Below are 19438 nucleotides of genomic sequence, written 5' to 3'. Positions count from 1 at the left end.
GTGCTTGCTTTGGCAGCACATATACTAAAACTGGAATGATTCAGGGAAGATTAGCATGGCCCCTTTGCAAGGATGACACATGAATTTGTAAAGCCTTCCATATTAAAAATAATAATAGGCCGGGCATGGTGGCTCACGCCTGTAATCCCAGCATTTTGGGAGGCCGAGGCAGGTGGATCACAAGGTCAGGAGTTCAAGACCAGCCTGGTCAAGATGGTGAAACCCCGTCTCTACTAAAAATACAAAAATTAGCTGGGCATGGTGGTGGGCACCTGTAATCCCAGCTACTCGGGAGGCTGAGGCAGAGAATTGCTTGAACCTGGGAGGTGGAGGTTGCAATGAGCCAAGAACGCGCCACTGCACTCCAGCCTGGATGACAGCGAGATTCTGTTTCAAATAATAGTAATAATAATAGGCCGGGCGTGGTGGCTCATGCCTGTAATCCCGGCACTTTGAGAGGCTGAGGCAGGTAGATCACCTGAGGTCAGGAGTTTCAGACCAGTCTGACCAACATGGTGAAAACCTGTCTCTACTAAAATACAAAAATTATCTGGGCGTGGTTGTGGGCACCTGTAATCTCAGCTACTTGGGAGCCTGAGGCAGGAGAATCACTTGAACCCAGGAGGTGGAGGTTGCAATGAGTGGAGATCATGCCATTGCACTCCAGCCTGGGCAACAAGAGTGAAACTCCATCTTAAAAAATAATAATAATAATAATTAAAAACTCTAGAGGACTGTGATTCCCATGCTTTTCAAAGGTATGTTTATGTTAACTGATACTTCCTTTGTTTCAAAATATAAACTTGAATTGCTTTTCAAATCTATAATTGAAAGTACAACAGCCTTTCTCCCCTTGTGAACCCCAAAACAATTTCTAGAAAGGCTGAAACGATATCTAGGAATTATACCTATTTAGAAAAGCAAACCAGCTTCCTACATTTCTTCCTTCAGCCACATACCTTTTGGTAAACAGCAGAAGTCTCATATATATATGTTTTTGAGATGGAGTCTTGCTCTGTCACCCAGGCTGGAGCACAGTGGCACGATCTTGGCTCACCACAACCTCCCCTCCTGGGTTCGAGCAATTCTCTTGCCTCAGCCTCCCGAGTAGCTGGGACTACAGGTGCGTGCCACCATGCCCAACTAATTTTTGTGTTTTTGGTAGAGAAGGGGTTTCACTATGTTGGCCAGGTTGGTTTATTTAGAGTAATTTTATTAAATTAATTTTTAAAAAGATGTATAGGATAGAAAGGCATAGATGGGATGGGAAATAAAAATGGCTGACCTCTCCCTCTGGGGATCTGGGAGCCTCTGCTGAGGTTTTTGTGTGTGTGCGTTGATGGGGGGTTGGTACTTGAGATCAGCTTCACCAAGGGGCAGACCCAGCTCCATCCCTAGGCCCAGGGAAATGGGATACCTTGCTGCTCTGAAATGTTGATGAGCTGTGGAGGGGAGAGGGACAGGGGAGCAGATGGAATTCCTGGACAATTGTTCCGGCTGTCACCAGAGAGGATAGGCTGGAGGGAGCTCTGGATAATTTATGGAGGGACAGATGCTTCTCCGGAACCATCTGGCCAAGAGAGGCCTGGGCTCGGGGTGGATGAGGTCTTTAGGTCTGAGGAGACTCCTGGCCTCCAGCCTGCCTCATTTCCTCTAAGTGCCCTGCTTGGTGCCCTGGGACTTTCCTAGGATGGCTGTGCTGCCTGAGGACCCAGCTCCAGAATTCCACCTGATTCTCATCTCACTCTCTCCTTTGCTGAGTCTGGGGCTTGTCTTTGCTACTATTCCTGATAGGGCTAAGTGGGGCGTTAAGGTCATGTAACTTCCACCTATGCATTTTCTTATTTTATAGTATTTTCAACCCTTCTTCTCCACCAGTATATTCCAAAATCTGTCAATCACTTACCTACATACCATTTATTCATTCAATAAATATTTATTGGCTGGGCACAGTGGCTCATGCCTGTAATCTCAGCACTTTGGAAGGCCGAGGCAGGCAGATCACTTGAGCTCAGGAGTTCGAGACCAGCCTGGCCAACATGGTAGAACCCCCATCTCTAAAAGTTAGCTGGGTGTGGTGGCATGCGCCTGTAATCCCAGCTACACAGGAAACTGAGGTGGGAGAATCACTGGAACCCGGGAGGCAGAGGTTGCAGTGAGCCGAGATTGTGCCACTACACTCTAGCATCGGCAACAGATTGAGACCCTGTCTCAAAAAAAATTAATTAATTAAACAAACAGAATAAAAAAATTTATTGAATACCTACCACGCCAGGCATTGTTTTAGACACTGGGGATGCTGTGATGAACAAGAAAACATCCCAGGCCGGGCGCGGTGGCTCACGCCTGTAATCCCAGCACTTTGGGAGGCCGAGGCGGGCGGATCACAAGGTCAGGAGATCGAGACCACGGTGAAACCCCGTCTCTACTAAAAATACAAAAAATTAGCCGGGCGCGGTTGTGGGCGCCTGTAGTCCCAGCTACTCGGGAGGCTGAGGCAGGAGAATGGCGTGAACCCGGGAGGCGGAGCTTGCAGTGAGCCGAGATCGCACCACTGCACTCCAGCCTGGGCGACAGAGCGAGACTCCGTCTCAAAAAAAAAAAAAAAAAAAAAAAAAAAGAAAACATCCCAGACCTCTGGAGTTTGCTTTGTAGTGGGGAGACAGTCAATAAACAAATAAATATTTAATATAATGTTAGATAATGATAAGCACTATGAATGAAAACGTTAAAGCAGGGTAAAGGAGAATAGGGATGCTGATTTAGATTGAGTGGCCAAGGAAGGCTTCTCTAAAGTGATGACGCTTGAGCAAAGACACAAATGAGAGTCAATATTTGGAGGAAGAACATTCCAGGTATGGGGAACAGCAAACTTAAGAGACCCTGAGGCAGAAATATGCTCAGTGCATTGGAGGAAAACATGCCATTTATTCATTAGGCAATTACTGTGTACCAAGCACCTGCTAGGGAGTATGAAGATGAAATCAAACATAGTTTTGCCCTGAAGAAGCATCAGGGCGAAAGTGATATAACATGTAAATAAATAATTACACTGCACACGACAGCTACAATAAAGCTATGTACAAGTTGCTAGTGATACCCAGCAAAAGGAGCACTAAAGGGAAGGCTTTCTGCAGGAGGTGGCATTTGAGCTGACGATTTGAAGGAGTAGGAGGAATTGCTGATGCAAGGGAGGAGGAGAGAGATTAGACATCTTAAGGTCCGATGTCCTGAAAACAAAGGACAATTTGGGAACCTGAAGTCCCTAGGAGAGGCAAAAAATGAGGCTGATGAAGGTGGAAGAGGCTGGATCATGCGGATGTTTGAATGCCAAACTGAAAAGCTGGTTTTATTCTTTGGATTACGGGGAAGCAGTAGCACTATTCTCTCTCCCACTGTATTTTGTTTTTGTTTTTTTTTTTTTTTTGAGACGGAGTCTCGCTCTGTGGCACATTTCTGCTCACTGCAAGCTCCGCCTCCCGGGTTCACGCCCGCCTCAGCCTCCCGAGTAGCTGGGACTACAGGAGCCCGCCACCACGCCCGGCTAATTTATTGTATTTTTTTAGTAGAGACGGGGTTTCACCGTGTTAGCCAGGATGGTCTCAATCTCCTGACCTCGTGATCTGCCCGCCTCGGCCTCCCAAAGTGCTGGGATTACAGGCCTGAGCCACCGCGCCCGGCCCCACTGTATCTTTGAGCTGTGTTCCCCTATTCTTTTTTTTTTTTTTCTTTCTTTCTTTCAGTACTAGAGTCTTTCCCCGCTTCCTGCTATTGCCCGGCTCCTGATACGTCCTTCCTTCTGCGGCCAAGCCTCCAATCCCTGCTTTCAAGAGAGCCCCATCTTTGGCCATCACGTAGTGTGCCACTTCCCCAACCCCAGGCTCTGCCCCCGTGGCCCCGCCTCCGATGACGCAGGACGCCAAGTGCGTGGGGATTCCCGCGGCCCTGGCCACTACCCGGCCTGCCCCGCGGCAAGATGGCGACCTGAACGCAGCTGGCAGCGGCGGAAAGTTTGTTGTGGGGTTGGAGTAGTCGGGCGGGCGGGGAAGCCAGAGTTGGGGGGGATTGCGGGGGCCCTAGTCTGTAGTAGGGGCGAAGGGGGTACTGGCTCCAGGGTTGAAAAGAGGAGATGGATTGGAGTAAGGTCCGAGGCGGAGAGGAAAAAAGGAGTTGGGGCGGACCGGGGCCCTAGGGTTCAGTGGCAGCCCTAGGGGAGGGAGATTTGGGGTGGGGCAGCCCGAAGTAGGTGTTGTGCGGGTCCTGGAGAAGCAGAGTCACAAGTTGGAGGAGAATTTCTTTAGCCGCGAATAAAGAAGCCTGGAGCGTGGGATAGAGGCCCGACTGTATCTGACCGGCCAGAGGGGAAAGGGATCTTTCTAGTAGAGTGGTATAGTGAGGAAGAGAGATCTGGAGGATGCCGGGCAGATCTGCTAAGGAGGGAACTAAAGCCAGTCAAATGACACTTCTAGGCTTAGATCAGCCTTTCCACAGCTCCTGTATCAGCATCTGCCCCAATTTCAGCAGAAGATTCAGGTGCCCCAGGGACTGGAAGAAATTACATTGCCTACTTGGAAAGAAGAAGAGATAGCGACTTGCCCCCGCCCAACCCCAGAGCGGGTAAGGTGGCTTCCAGTGACAGGTTTCTGGCTGGCATGCTCCCTGGGAGGAGGATGCATGGGCTTAGAGTGATGCCAAGAATCATTTGGTCTGAGAAGGGCTCTCTTCTATAGAGGTTGTCCTTTGTCTGAGGTCCTTAAGTTAGTGTTTGGCGTAGATTGCAGGCTGACTTTTGAGAGTTGGTGTAGAATTAAGCCTTGTGTGCCTTCACCTATGCAAGCAAACCCGGACAGAGGCCTAGAGACCAGGCTGAAGGATTTTAACACATCTCTGTCACAAGCAGTTTCCTACATGCTCATTGTTTTTGCTTCAATTTCCCCATCACATTTTCACTTTGGAGTCCTGCCTGGAAGTGGAGATTTGTGGGTGACAGATGGTGGGGAGTCATGAGAAAACAAATTCTGATCGCGTTCACTGACCATTTAGGTACTTGCTGTCACCAACTCCTGAATTCATTCTCGCTGCGTGTCTACTTTTGCTCTTTTGGTAAGAAGGGCTCATTAGTGTTCCTCTGGGGATGTGGATTTTGGTCGGGGTATCAGAGGTGAGGGAAAGGCAGGTTGGGATTACGAAGAAAAAAATGTAGATCAGTTTCTGGTAAGAGATCAAGCAGACTGATGTAAAGCTCTGGTAATGTTTAGCACCTCCCTATCCTTGAGATCCCTAATATTTGAGAGCTGCTTTACAGTTGGACAAGTGTGGTGATGGAAAGAAAGGATCATGGAACTTGCTCTCTTCTTTTCTGGTAGTTTTTTTCTCTCCTCTGTAATCTTCCCATCAGACCACTTTTGAAAAAATCAGTTTCACTAGCCAAACTAAGCATGGCCTGAGAGGTAGTGGATTTGGTGTTGGAGAGAAAGGAAGGGGACTGGAGCCAGAGAACACAGTGAATGTGGCCTTCGCTTCCTTTGGTGAGTGTTATGCCCTAGCCAGAGTTGGGAGTAGCCTTCTTACTGAAGCCTGCTTCAGGATCAGCATTGCTTCATGGTGGACTGGGAGGTCTGGTTTGATCTAGCACTCTTCATTAGCTATCTGCTCTCTACTTATACCCCCAACCAAAGGCTTACTCCAGACAGAACACCCCAAGTCGCTGTTACTAGGTCAGCTTCAGTACCTTTAGGTATCTGAAGAACTGATGATATGTAGCTGTGACTCCATTTCTGACGGTTGAGAACCTCCTTTTCCTGACGACAATTTGTGCCCCCTTGAAAATTATAATTGTAGTCACCCAAGGGTAGTGTGGTGAACACACATAACGGTTCATAGCACTGACTCAGCCTGGCATGGTGGCACATACCTGTAGTCCCAGCTACTTGGGAGACTGAGATGGGAGGAGCATTTGAGGCCAGGAGTTTGAGACTGCAGTGCACTATGATGGCACCTGTGAATACCCATTGTACTCCAGCCTGGGCAACGTAAGAGATGCAGTCTCCAAGAAACAACAACAAAAAAAGCACTGGCCGGGTGCAGTGGCTCACTCCTGTAATTCTAGCATTTTGGGAGTCTGAGGCAGGTGGATCATGGGGTCAAGAGATCGAGACCATCCTGGCCAAAAAGGTGAAACCCCATCTCTGCTAAAAATACAAAAATTAGCTGGGTGTGGTGGTGCGCGTCTGTAGTCCCAGCTACTCAGGAGGCTGAGGCAGAAGAATCGCTTGAACCCGGGCGGTGGAGGTTGCAGTGAGCTGAGATTGCACCACTGCACTCCAGCCAGAGAGACTCCACTCCAAAAAAAAAAAAAAAGGCACTGACTTTGCCATTTGTAGCTCTGTGACCTTTATTAATTGCATAGCTTTATATGCCTCAGTTTTCTCATCAATCAAATGTGGGTAGTAAGAGTATCTATCGCATAGGGTTGTTTCGAGGGTAAATTAGTTAATACATTAATATGCTTACTCAGTGCCTGACAGTATGTTTTAGTTATACTAGTCAGATCTCAGCACTAATTTCTGCTTCATGGTTGAACCTGCTGTCTGTATAGCATCTACATTGGTTTGGGCTGCTAGCCTGATGTTAAAGAGATGAAGCAGAGCTTTTGGATAATACAGATTTTTTTGTTGTGAGAATATCCTCATTAGGCTATTTAAAGCGATGTTAAAATGCCAGTGATTTCTTGTTTGAAGCTGTGAGGCTATACAATTATCTTTGCAGTTGAGTAATGATGATAATAATAACAATAATGGTGCTTATTGAGCACATTCTGTGCCTAGGATTGTTGTAAGGGCTTTTCATGTATTAACTGATTTAATTTTTGACTTTTTTTTTTGAGATGAAGTCTCGTTCTTGTCGCCCACGTTGGAGTGCAATGGTGCTCTCCTCACTGCAACCGCCGCCTCCCACATTGAAGTGATTCTCCTGCCTCAGCCTCCCAGGTAGCTGGGATTACAGGTGCCCACAACCATGTCTGGCTAATTTTTGTATTTTTAGTAGAGATGGGGGTTTCACCACATTGGTCATGCTGGTGTTGAACTCCTGACCTCAGGTGATCTGCCCACCTCTGCCTCCCAAAGTGCTGGGATTACAGGCATGAGCCATCGTGCCTGGCCAATTAATTTAATGTTCATAATCATATGAAGTAGATAACTTATTATCCCTGTCTTACAGATGAGAAAATGGAGGCAGAGTGGTTAAATAATTTGCTTAAGATCACCCAGCTAGTAAGTGACAGAGCCGGGATTTGAACCTAGGCAATCTAGCTTCAGCAGTTGAGCTTTTTTTTCTTTAGGTTGATATCAAGTTAACTTAAATATGCCTAGTGGCAATTTGTGTCTCTTGTTTGTTTGACTGTATCCTGGTTCATGTTTGTTTGTCAAGATGGTTAAATGTATATCCATATTGTAGTAGAAACTTTTTTGATTATTTAAAAAAATGTTTAGGGGCTGAGTTTTTCATCACAACCCTCTTTCCTCTCAGAACTAGTAACTGGTGCATGGGCTGTGGGGAGGGAGCTTCTGTGCCATGTCAGCCAAATCTGGGCTGTCTTCATGATTCAACTTGGTGATGTGATGCGACCTTGGGCCTGGGTTGAGTGGGCAGACTGACATTAGAATCTACACTGAGCACACCTTAAAGGGGTGTGTGTGTTTATTAATGTAGATGTACATATAAGGCTCATTTCTAACTTTGATTACTGACATGAGCAGTTGATTAGCCATAGTAAATATTAGATTCATAGTCTGGATATAATTTTTTTTAAAAAAAGCAAGACATCACCCCCCCCCAAAAAAAAAAAACTTAATGTCTTTCCTGAATAAAATTAATAAAATTTAAAACAATAAATAGTAAAAATAGGAAGTAGCAAACTACACAGAAAAAAAAAAAAAAAGTGGCATTTTAAATAGCTCCCTCCCCTCAGCTAGAGGGGAAAATGGAAAACAAATGTGCTGCGGAGAAGCCTGTGTTGTTTGAAGAAGGCCCTGGCAGCGGTGCTCAGTCTCTCCCTTTAGCCAGGCAGGAGGCCCAGTGTAGCCTTGAGGCAGAGGTGTGCCCAAGCTTTGATTGACTAGCTTTCCTTTGCCCTGTATTTAAGACTCACTCTCCTCCTCCTTCTGAGTCATGTCCTGTCTATTTAACACACCCTCAGGGCCCTTCTTTTTCTTCAACAAATGACTCTACCCTGCCATTGAAGTAGGCGCGTGTCTGTCATCTAATTAGATTTCAGGGGAATTGGGGGCTCGGGACTTGGGCTTTCCCTGGGAACTCTGCGCTGGCCCTCTGATGACCTTTCCTATTTGTTTGGCACATGTGATTTTGAGAAGCAGACAGTATCTGTCAGACGAATTGCTCCCCACTCCATGAACTCGGGAGCCATATATCTTAGGATAGTGTACTTTATCTTGCATTGCGTGGCAGTCAGCGTGCTGAAACGTGTTATCTCTGAAGATGATACCTTTGTACTTTGGTAGAAGTCCTCAAATTTTCTGGATGCGGGTCACATTTTAGTAAACTATGGAGTTGCAAGGTGAAGGATGATGTATTTTGAGCTGATTCTTCCCTTTTACTGTTTTCTTTGTTGTGTAAATCGATTCTCAGAGTGCCTCTTATTCAGGAATTTATGAAGCCAATCCCTTTACTTCCTTCTCACCACCATATTTTGAATGCCAACGACCTCTGGGTGAAGGAAACTTCATTTCTCACCTGGATTCAGCCTCTTAAATAGCTCTCTGAACTGACCTCATTCTAGCGTCTAGATCTTTGCATACACTGGTGCTACTCCTTTGCCTTCCTTTTTGTCCTTCACATCTCAGTTTAAATGTCACTTCCTTTAGGATCTCACCCCTGCCCCCTTGAGTGCCCTTCTTCTGTGCTTCTGTCTGATACTTATGCTGTGTCATAATTGCCTGTTTACTTGTCTGATTCTCATAAGACTAAGTGCCCTGAGAACAGAGACTATGTCTTATTCACTACTGTGTTTGTAGCATTTAGGACAGTGCTGGGCCGTAATAGGTGCCTTTTTTTTTTTTTTTGAGACAGAGTCTCGCTCTGTTGCCCAGGCTGGAGTGCAGTGGCCGGATCTCCGCTCACTGCAAGTTCTGCCTCCCGGGTTCACGTCATTCTCCTGCTTCAGCCTCCCGTGTAGCTGGGACCACAGGCGCCCACCACACCTGGCTAATTTTTTTTTTGTATTTTTAGTAGAGACGGGGTTTCACCGTGTTAGCCAGGATGGTCTTGATCTCCTGACCTCGTGATCTGCCCATCTCGGCCTCCCAAAGTGCTGGGATTACAGGTGTGAGCCACTGCGCCCGGCCATAGATGCTTTATGATGTTATGGTGCATGTAGAATGAATAAAATGTGGTGAGCAGTCTCATCTCATGCCAATCTTATCTTCTATGGTGCTGTCAAAATTATTTTCCTATACAATAGTCTTCCTGGCTGGGCGTGGTGGCTCACGCCTGTAATCCCAGCACTTTGGGAGGCTGAGGTGGGTGGATCACAAGGTCAGGAGTTCAAGACCAGCCTGATGAACATGGTGAAACCCTGACTCTACTAAAAATACAAAAATTAGCCGGGCGTGGTGATGCACGACTGTAATCCCAGCTACTCAGCAGGCTGAGACAGGAGAATCGCTTGAACCCACGAGGTGCAGGTTGCAGTGAGCCAAGATCTCATAATTGTACTCCAGCCTGGGTGACAGAGCGAGACTCCATTTCAAAAAAAAAAAAAAGTCTTCCCTTAGAAATGCCATGGGTTCTTCCTTACTTAAGTTAAAGCCCACACTGTCTAGCTTGGCATGCCAAAAGGCTCCTTATACTGGGGTCCAGACCCAGACCATTAGCCTGAGTTGCTGCCACTCCACCTCATCTGTCCTGTGCTTCATTGCTCCCAAATTTCTCACTGCTCCCGAACCTGTCATGGGCGTCCATTTACCTTCATCTTCTTTGCGTGTGTACTTCACTCAGTCCGTAATGCTCACCTCTACCTCTAAAACTGCCCATCCCCTAAGACCCAGCTCCTTTGTCACCTCCAGTGAGAAGCCTCCCCTGCTTTTCTTTCTTCCTCTTGGCCCCCCACAGCATTTTCTTTGAACCTCTGTTTTGGCACTTACCATGTTGTTTGGTGAGGTCTCTGTTTACTTGTCTGTTTCTTTCACTGGGCTGATCTCCTGTAGACAGGGGACTTTGGAGAGCATGTGGTGGAAAGGAGTTTGTGGGAATGGTAATGAATAGTGTGAAAGAATCTGATTGTGGAGCTAGGCCGACCTGGTTTAAATCCTAATTCTGCCACTCACCACCTTTGCAACTTTAGGCAAGTTCCTTAACCAGTAGGATTCTTGGTCTCATCTTGGTCTCTAAAATGAGGTTGGCTGGGTGTAGTAGCTCACTCCTGAAATCCCAGCACTTTGGAAGGCTGAGGCAGGAGGATCACTTGAGGCCAAGAGTTTGAAGCCAGACTGACTGTGCAACATAATGAGATTCTGTCTCTACAAAAAACATACAAAACTTAGCTGGGTATGGTGGCTTGTGCCTGTGGTCCTAACCCTCAGGAGGAGGCTGAGGTGCGAGGATCACTTGAACCCAGGAGTTTGAGGCTGCAGTGAGCTATGATTGTACCACTGCACTCTGGAATGGGTGACAGAGCCAGACCTAATCTCTAAAAAAACTAAAAACAAAACAAAATAAAATAAAATAAGGGTGATATCTTTTTTGCAGGAGTAATGAGTTCATAGCTTATATCATGGTGCCTGGCATATAAAGGACACTTGGGGCTGGGCACGGTGGCTCACGCCTGTCAATCCCAGCACTTTGGGAGGCCGAGGCAGGTGGATCACCTGAGGTCAGGAGTTCGAGACCAGCATGGCCAACATGGTGAAACCCCATCTCTACTAAAAATACAAAAATTAGCCGGGCGTGGTGGTAGGCGCCTGTAATCCCAGCTACTCGGGAGGCTGAGGCAGGAGAATTGCTTGAACCCAGGAGGTGGAGGTTGCAGTGAGCCGAGATCGCGCCATTGCACTCCAACCTGGGGCACAAGAGCAAGACTTCATCTCAATAAATAAATAAATAAATAAATAAATAAATAAAGGACACTTGGTAAATATTTGTTGAATGAATAAATTTCCCATTTTGGAGCTCTGCAAATAGGAAAAGGCTTTGTTCTATTAAATCTAAAATAAGCCTTTTGATTTCTGCCTGGTAGCCAGGAGCATTTTGAGGTGGGAGTAAAACTGAGTCTCCTTTCTTGTGATAAAGCAGTAAAAAAGATGAGATTAGGAACATCATCAATGAGCAGTCTGTGCAAAGATTGTTGGTGTTTCTCCCCATCTCTTGTTTTTTTCTTTTTTTCCCCGAGACAGAGTCTTGCTCTGTCATCCAGGCTAGAGTGCAGTGGCGTGATCTCAGCTCACTGCATCTTCCACCTCCCGGGCTCAAGCAATTCTTCTGCCTCGGCCTCCTGAGTAGCTGGGATTACAGATGCCTGCCACTGTGCTTGACTAATTTTTTTGTATTTTTAGTGAAGATGGGGTTTTACCTTGTTGGCCAGGCTGGTCTTGAATTTCTGACCTCAGGTGATCCACACGCCTGGGCCTCCCAAAGTGCTGGGATTACAGGTGTGAGCCACCATGCCCAGCCTCCCCATCTCTTATTTTGTGATGACTCCTTTGATGATCGTGATATGCTGGCCTTCTCCAGTCCTGGCGAGGTTGGTGGTGGTGGATTCATAATGTAATTAAGACTGGGGATAGACAGAAAGCTGCTCACAGTGGATGACTGGGTGGAGAGTTTCAGTATCCATGTTTCCCAGTATTTTATGGATGGAAAAATGGGTGAAACTGATGGAACACATCCAGGCATTGAGGAAGCCAGACTTCTTGGCCCCACTTTTCTTAGGGCTTTGATGGTCTTCTTGTGCCACAGAACAGGCTTAACTTGGATGCTTCCCACAAATGGGGCTGATAGCTGCATCGTGATCCATTCTTTGCTTTTTTGTTTCTAGTGTAGTTGATGGGGGTAGTCCTTAGGGCCCCAATTCCTACCAAACACCAAATTAATTTCTTTCCAGAAGTTTCGATCTCTTAAGTGTATAATGCCAGGTGATACTCCAGTGCGAGTTTACAATCAGATAGGGAAGATACGTCTGAGTTCTCTGGATGGCAGCCTTGTCTGGTCCTTCAACCCTTGTCCCAGCTGGGGGCCCTTCTGTGCTCTCAAAGCACTCAACCACGCTGTACTGGAAGTGACTGTTAACCTGTCTCTCCCCCACTAGGAGCAAGATCTTCTGTCTCTGAAGCTTCTTAGGGGCGAGCTTTTTTACTGAAGGCCAAGCATTTAGGCACTATAGAGTAAGTGCTGAGCAATGTTGGTTACTGTGTGATCCAACCCAGTCCTTCCTCGGTGGGATTAAAGAAGATGGAATCTACCTGGCAAAACCTTTTGCACCCTTAGGAAGGAAGGTCCTGCATAAACAAAAGGTGATAGTGTTAGCAATAGCATTACTAATTATTTTCTAGGATTTCAGTCATGTGGTTAAATCATCTTCCAGGTGCTTGGCTTCAGCTGTCTCCCGTTTTGCCTTTTATGTTTTTTTGTTTGTTTGTTTGTTTTTGAGACAGTCTCGCTGTGTCACCCAGGGTGGAGTGCAGTGGTGTGATCTTGGCTCGCTGCAACCTCCGCCTCCTGGGTTCAAGCAACACTCAGCCTCCCGAGTATCTGGGACTACAGGTGTGTGCCACCACGCCCAGCTAACTTTTGTATTTTTAGTAGAGACAGGGTTTCGCCATTTTGGTCGGGCTTGTCTCGAACTCCTGACCTCAGGTGATCCGCCTGCCTTGGCCTCCCAAAGTACAAAGATTACAGGCGTGAACCACCATGCCCGGCCATCCTGTTTATGTTCTAATAACACATCCCTAAGCAATCAGGAATGGGTTAAAGGAGGAGGTGAAGTACACACTAGTAGCTTTCCAGTAGCTTTTTTTTTTTTTTTTGAGATGGAGTCTTGCTCTGTTGCCCAGTTGGGAGTGCAGTGGCGTGATCTCGGCTCACTGCAACCTCCGCCTCCTGGGTTCAAGCAATTCTCCTGTCCCAGCCTCCCGAGTAGCTGGGACTATAGGCGCCTGCCACCACGCCTGTAGAGAGAAGGGAGAACAAGGGAGTTCTCTCCCTTGTCCCTGGGTGTGAGAATGTGCCTTGTATTGTGGCATATCTTTGCAGATGGCAACTTGGTGGGGAGTGATAAACTACATTTTATGTTAAGCAGAGAGGGGAATTAGTGAGCCAGGCAGACTGGATTGTGTTGGATATCTTAGGCTTGAAGGGGACTAAGTCTCCTTGACTGGCCTTGAGTAGAAGGGTGGGACCTCTTCTTTGTTAGTTACTATCTTGTGCCAACTGCGTGCTAGGTGACATTTAGAATTTATAAAGGACATGGCCCCTCTTTGTGAGAAGCTTCTGTGCTGTGGTGGGGAACTCAGCACCCATCCCTTGAGAGGAGGATCTGCCTACGGAGAAGCCATCCTACACCCCAAAACCCTGGACTTCTACTCAGCTAACCAATAGGAGAAAACTCTGCTTATCATTTTGGGTACCAAGCGGTGGGTGGCCTCTTTATACCTTCACAGGTAGCCCAAGTAGGGAATTGAATCTCAGAAGTCTTTGAGGGTCTTGATATTAGGGCAGAATTGTCCTGGTTTTCCTGTGGCTGCCTGGAAAAGAGAGCTTTCTAGGCTTTGCGCTGGCATTGGAGACGGGAACTGGGTTCTGTCCCACTTCTGCTTGTGGTCTTGGGCAAATCACTTGTCCTTTCTCACCCTTACAATGGGAGAGCTCCCTATTCTTTGTGCCTCACCGGACCATAAGCATCAAAGGAAATATCGTGGAACGGAAAGAGCTTCTGGAATGGTAAAGCACAGTGTAGATGCAGGGTTTTTGTCTGTTTGCCTAGGAACTATTGGTTTTGCCATAAACATATATCCCTTGTATAAAATACTAACCATACAGAAAAATATACAAAATAAAAAGAAAGAAAATCCTCCCTTTCTTCTCCCATTGTTCCTGCCTAACTTGTTTCCCCAAAGATAGGGAACCATTGTTTGCCATTTATCTTGTAGCCTTCTAATCTTTTTTTTTTTTTGAGACGGAGTCTCGCTCTGTCGCCCAGGCTGGAGTGCAGTGGCCGGATCTCAGCTCACTGCAAGCTCCGCCTCCCGGGTTCCCGCCATTCTCCTGCCTCAGCCTCCCGAGTAGCTGGGACCACAGGCGCCGCCACCTCGCCCGGCTAATTTTTTGTGTTTTTAGTAGAGACGGGGTTTCGCCGTGTTAGCCAGGATGGTCTCGATCTCCTGACCTTGTGATCCGCCCGTCTCGGCCTCCCAAAGTGCTGGAATTACAGGCTTGAGCCACCGCGCCCGGCCTTTTTTTTTTTTTTTTTTTGAGACGGAGTTTCGCTGTTGTCACCCAGGCTGGAGTGCAATGGTGTGATCTCGGCTCACTGCAACCTCCACCTCCCGGGTTCAAGCGATTCTCCTGCCTCAGCCTCCCGAGTAGCTGGGATTACAGGTGCCCACCACCACGTCCAGCTAATTTTTTGTATTTTTAGTAGAGATGGGGTTTCACCATGTTGGCCAGGCTGGTGTTGAACTCCTGACCTCAGGTGATCTGCCTGCCTTGGCTTCCCAAAGTGCTGGGATTGCAGGCATGAGCCACTGCGCCTGGCCTCTAATAGTTGTTTTATACGTCTAGACATTCCTCACCAGAACTTAATACTAATGCATACTCTTCTTCAACTTTCTCTGTTCACTTAACATGTGACCCAGGAGTGGAATAGTCCCTGTTGGAGCCACTGAGGATCCTGGTTACAGCCTCCTTCGCAGCTGAGTGGGTTCCTCTGGGGCTGGTTCCCTGGGAGGAATGGAGAAGCTTTACTAGAGGGTCTCGCCACAGCAGGCACCGTGGCTGTCTCTGAGGGACATTTTTTTATTCTGAGATGAAATTGGCAGGAGTGTCCTTGAGTGGGAATCAGGATGGATATAACAGTGATATGGGCATCGGCACTCCCATCTCACCTGTGTCTCTCCCCTTCACTCATTTCATTTTTGCTTGGGAAAAGAAAAAAATCATCTGATTTCTCAAATCCTATTTTAGTGAAGTGAGAGTCCCTGATTTCTGAAACCTTGAATTAGCCATGTCACATGCTACTCTTTTAAAAGCACACCAGACCCAGTTGGTGTTTTTGTTTTCCTGTGGGTGAGGATTCCGAAGGTCACCTGTCAGTGGCTGTGCTCAGTCTAGGGCAGGGGTCAGGGCCTGTTGGAAGAGTTGTTGTCTTTTTTTTCTAGACAGTTGTCTCATCTTCATAGTCAGGCCTTGGCCTTTTTGAGCTCTTGGGCTGTAGTCAGAGCAACATGGGGAGCCCAGTGTGTAGGCAATTATTGGAAATGTTTCCTGTCTCCATGAATCTTGATCCTAGGCTTGAGAAAAGGCTGGGTCCACCTGTGTGGCCAGGGTGGTGACTCTTCCCTTTTTGCCCCGAGTCATCAGAGAGCCTGCAGGGCATCCTAGAACAGGAGAGAGGACCCCTCTCCTGTCTTTTCCCTGCCAGTATCTTGCCCTCTGCTAAGCATCGGTGGGTGTGGATATATGTGTTGTAGTCCTGTCCTCCCGCCCCAGGGGACACATCTTGTGGGGTCTCTGGAATGTCACTGCTTTTGCCTCATTTGCCTTGCAGTCTGTGAGCTGGAGGTGTCACTTCCCCCAGGGTGGTCTGGAGGCTTCATGGAAGAGTTGTTTCTGCTGTTGATGGGAGAGCTTCTTGCATGTTGCTCGTGTTGCTCGTTCTGAGAGGAGAGAATAGTCCATGTTGCTCCTCTGGGGCTGGCTCCCTGGGAAGTGCCACCCCTGGCCAGGTGGCAGTATGCAGCCCGCGCTGTTGACTGGCCCAGCTGTAGGCCAGGCACACACTGCCCCATTGTACTGTGCTTTCCGACGCAGCCCTTGTCATAGCCTCTAATCCTTGGGCTGCTTCTCTCCCAGCCCCTCAGAGCCTGTGGGAGGTGGTGGGATGGACTCTGCTGGCACTGGTGCGGGATGGGTGGCAGCTGCAGCTGTGGGTGGCTTTGTTCTTACAGCCTAGCTTTCAGAGTCCTGGTGCAGCCTGGCAGCAGTGTTTGGGGAACAGGCGAGATAGAGGAGCTGAGCCCCTTCTCCAACAGCCGTCCTCTCTTTCTGTTGACCAACCAGAGAGGCTTGTTGCCTGAGGTCAGCAAGCTGGCCTCCCTGGTTGGCAGGGGGAGGGCTTGGCTTCCACCTGGCATGGTTTCCGGATGGGAGAAAGCCCCTGAGGGTCTGGTGGTAAGTCTGCGGTGCTTCCAGTCAGGAGAGTGCAGTGTGCGGTGTGTCCCCTTGGGCATCCTGCAGCTTGCCATTCCTCTGCTTTCTCTCTGCAGCTCCGGAGTTGGGCTGCTCACAAACCAAGCTGTCTGTTTATATGGAGTGCCTGGAGGGCGTCTGCCATGAGTCTGTCGCTAACTGCACTAACCAGGAGAGCTGGCTGGTTGGGGAGAAGACACTAACCCTGTGAGTCTGACCTCGGCCAGCTAACCTGCCCTGGGGTGCCACCAGCAGGGCCTCTGTCCTCCATCCCTCCCCGCAGCCTGGCTGCTTCCGTCCTTAGCTTATATCGCACCATCTCCTCTGCTCTCTTGTTCTTACTACCGGGTCCCTCTATTTTCCCAGTCTCCCTCTGCTGTGGGTGGGGCTGTGCCCCCTTCACGGCCATCTGCCCATCACCAGCCTGCTGCTGGGCTCCACTGACCCCCCAACACCATCACCCTCCCCCAAGTCGGCAGCATGCTCTTCACTTCTCCATTTAAACAGAATCGGTTGGAGTTTCTGTTGAATCTGTGCTTTTAGCACCACAGAGTTTGAGAAGATCCCTGTTACCATGCTGCTGCTGCTTCTCACGCCTCAGAGACAGATGAACTAGAGTGGGAAGGGATTTTTCTTCTAGACCAGATCATTTCCTCCCTTTATCAAGAAGGGAAGGTTGGATAGTGTCCCTGTTACTCTCACCCTAGGATAAGAAGTTAGCATCAGCTGCAAGGTTCTCTTTAGGATTGGGGAGGTAGAGGAAAACCTTGGCCTGCTTCTGGGGAGTTCCCTGGGCAGAAGAGTGAAACTACTTAAACTGAATGCTGGGGCCCCGAACCGGGGACCCATGTGAGACATCACTCCCATTGGTGACCGTTGCTCTGGGAGGTGGAGTTTGGTTCTCCCACCTCTTTTCACGTCTGGAGCTTCAGGTGGACTTTAGCCATGAAAAGCTGGGAAGGGTGCCTCAGTAGAGTGGGGGCAGGACCTGGCTTCGGACTCCACACTGGGCTCAGAAAAGGTCCTGGCCTCAGACTGGGAGATGGGTGAGTGCAGCCTGGTGTGGAGAAGCTCCCACGCAATCCCTTCTCCCTCCAGGCTTGGGAAGGAGAGGCGGGTCTGGAGATCATGAGAAAGTTGATTGCCTGTTGTTTCCTGGTGTTCCACACAGGTCACTCTAGATAGACTGTGGCTCTGGCTTCTGGAGGTGGTGCGGTGCTGGGGAGGCTGGACTGGGGAGCTTGGGACCTGAAGGCTGCCTAAGTGGATTCTGTTCCCCTTGGGCTGGGCGAGAGAAGACAGGAGCCTACCAGCATTGGGTGGGAGCTTGTAAATGGGAGAGGGTGTATTATGGGCCCGGAGCGAGGAGGGTAGCACTCCTGAGCAGGATGATGATTTCTCAGAGGTTGATACATTAAGAGACCAAAGTTGGTAGGGGATATCCATGTTGATGAGAAATATCCTTTTTTTTTTTTTGAGACTGAGTTCTGCTCTTGTTGTCCAGGCTGGAGTGCAGTGGCGCGATCTCAGCTCACTGCAACCTCCGCCTCCTGGGTTCAAGCGATTCTGCTACCTCAGCCTCCCGAGTAGCTGGGATGATAGAAATGCACCACCATGACCAGCTCATTTTGTATTTTTAGTAGAGACGAGGTTCTCCATGTTGGTAAGGCTGGTCTCGAGCTCCCGACCTCAGGTGATCCACCCGCCTTGGCCTCCCAAAATGTTGGGATTACAGGCATGAGCCACTGTGCCTGGCCCAGTGAGAAATATCTTGATGAAAATGCACTATATCCGATAAATGAATGTATGTACTATGCAGTATTAAGGATTTATAGTACTGATCAATATCCATGTGGAAATGAATTTTATTGTATGATTAATAATAGTGAATGTATGATAGTTGATTAATGAATAAACAATACCTGCTTATATGCATGTGGATTGAGCTCGTAATGTATTATTATATATGAGTGTACTATGTACAAATAAACATTTATAGTACTATATATTATTCATGGGGACTAGCAGTAATGCAGAGATGTTTAGGGACCCCAAATGGGGAGTTGACAAACTGGAGGCTTTCTTGACTTGGCTCTGACCAGGAAAGCAAAAGGACCTGGAGTTGAGGCCTGGTTGAGGGCCAGTCCTTCACTTTGGCCTTTCTTAGGAGAGGGCATGGGGTCTAATGTCAAATGCAGGCTATGACCTTGGGGATTTCTCGCCCTCCTTTTTTGCAGGGAGGGGTTGGTTTGCCTGGCTCTTTAGCCCCTCTTTCTGTGAAGTGTTTTTCTGGATGTGAGGCTGGGTGGATAGACTTGGAAGTGTTTGCTCAGGTGGGAGCCAGGTGAGCTCTCACAGGTCACCAGCACTGTTCTGAGTCCTCAGGATTGCTTTGGGGCAGAATAATTCCCACTCTTTTTGGCTTTCAAAACCCTGTCAATCTGGTTTAGAGTAGGCCGGGGGCCAGTTCAGGGCTGCAGGCAACTTGTCCCGAGAGGGTGAGGTTGTACTTGCCCAGAGGGGTGGCGGGCATGGCTGTTGGAGGGGCAGCAGGGCTGGTCTGGGCACAGACTGACATCTTCTAGCCTTGTCTTCAGCCCAGAGCAGAACCTCTGCCCAGGCCCCACCCCATGAGCTGTTGGCTGCCTGCCTGCCACGCGCCCGGGATTGCTGAAGGCTTTGCTCATGTATCTCAGGAACAGCTGCATGCCGGAAACTGGGGGCTGGTGGCAAGCAGGAGGGGTACCCCGGAGACGACGTGGGAGAGGCCGAACCCAGCTTTGGTGGGGTCAGCCCACTGCTCTGGGGGATTGCTCTGCTGTTTACGGGAAGTCAGAGGGAGAATGGCTGTATTAATGGTGCAGGGAGTGGGGATCTTCATGAGCAATCCCCAGGACCAAGGCCAGGTCACCTGGTTCCAGGGCTGACCCTTGCAGGGTGGCCATTTGTGTTCCTTGGATATCAGTTGGGGCAGAGACTGGATTTCAGAGGCTTGAGAAGTGGCCAGACTTGTGTGGCG

At 48.5% G+C, this 19438-nt stretch overlaps 1 protein-coding gene and 1 non-coding gene across 51 annotated transcripts in view; both read left to right on the top strand.

The window, feature by feature from the left end:
• LOC123573149 (U6 spliceosomal RNA) lies at nucleotides 1-107 on the top strand. Its single transcript, XR_006697898.1, has one exon. It is a non-coding gene; the product is annotated as a U6 spliceosomal RNA (small nuclear RNA).
• A 3844-nt stretch (nucleotides 108-3951) lies between these two features.
• Nucleotides 3952-19438, top strand: part of TJAP1 (tight junction associated protein 1) — a 29247-nt gene continuing 13760 nt past the window's right edge. For 5 of the 50 annotated variants that reach the window (XM_074037953.1, XM_074037925.1, XM_074037939.1 and 2 more), the window contains exons 1-3: nucleotides 3952-4010; nucleotides 4525-4617; nucleotides 16497-16626. The gene's annotated coding sequence lies outside the window, so the exon portion shown is untranslated. Of the gene's footprint in view, nucleotides 4011-4491; nucleotides 4618-5043; nucleotides 5104-16209; nucleotides 16402-16496; nucleotides 16627-19438 lie in introns of those variants that run through there. The other 45 variants (XM_074037947.1, XM_074037926.1, XM_074037933.1 and 42 more) reach the window with 12 other exon arrangements.

This window comes from Macaca fascicularis, chromosome 4 (assembly GCF_037993035.2).
Source record: "Macaca fascicularis isolate 582-1 chromosome 4, T2T-MFA8v1.1".
Classification (NCBI taxonomy): Eukaryota; Metazoa; Chordata; class Mammalia; order Primates; family Cercopithecidae; genus Macaca; species Macaca fascicularis.
The sequence above is the reverse complement of the archived record's forward strand: the minus strand, read 5'-3'. Positions and strand labels throughout refer to the sequence as shown.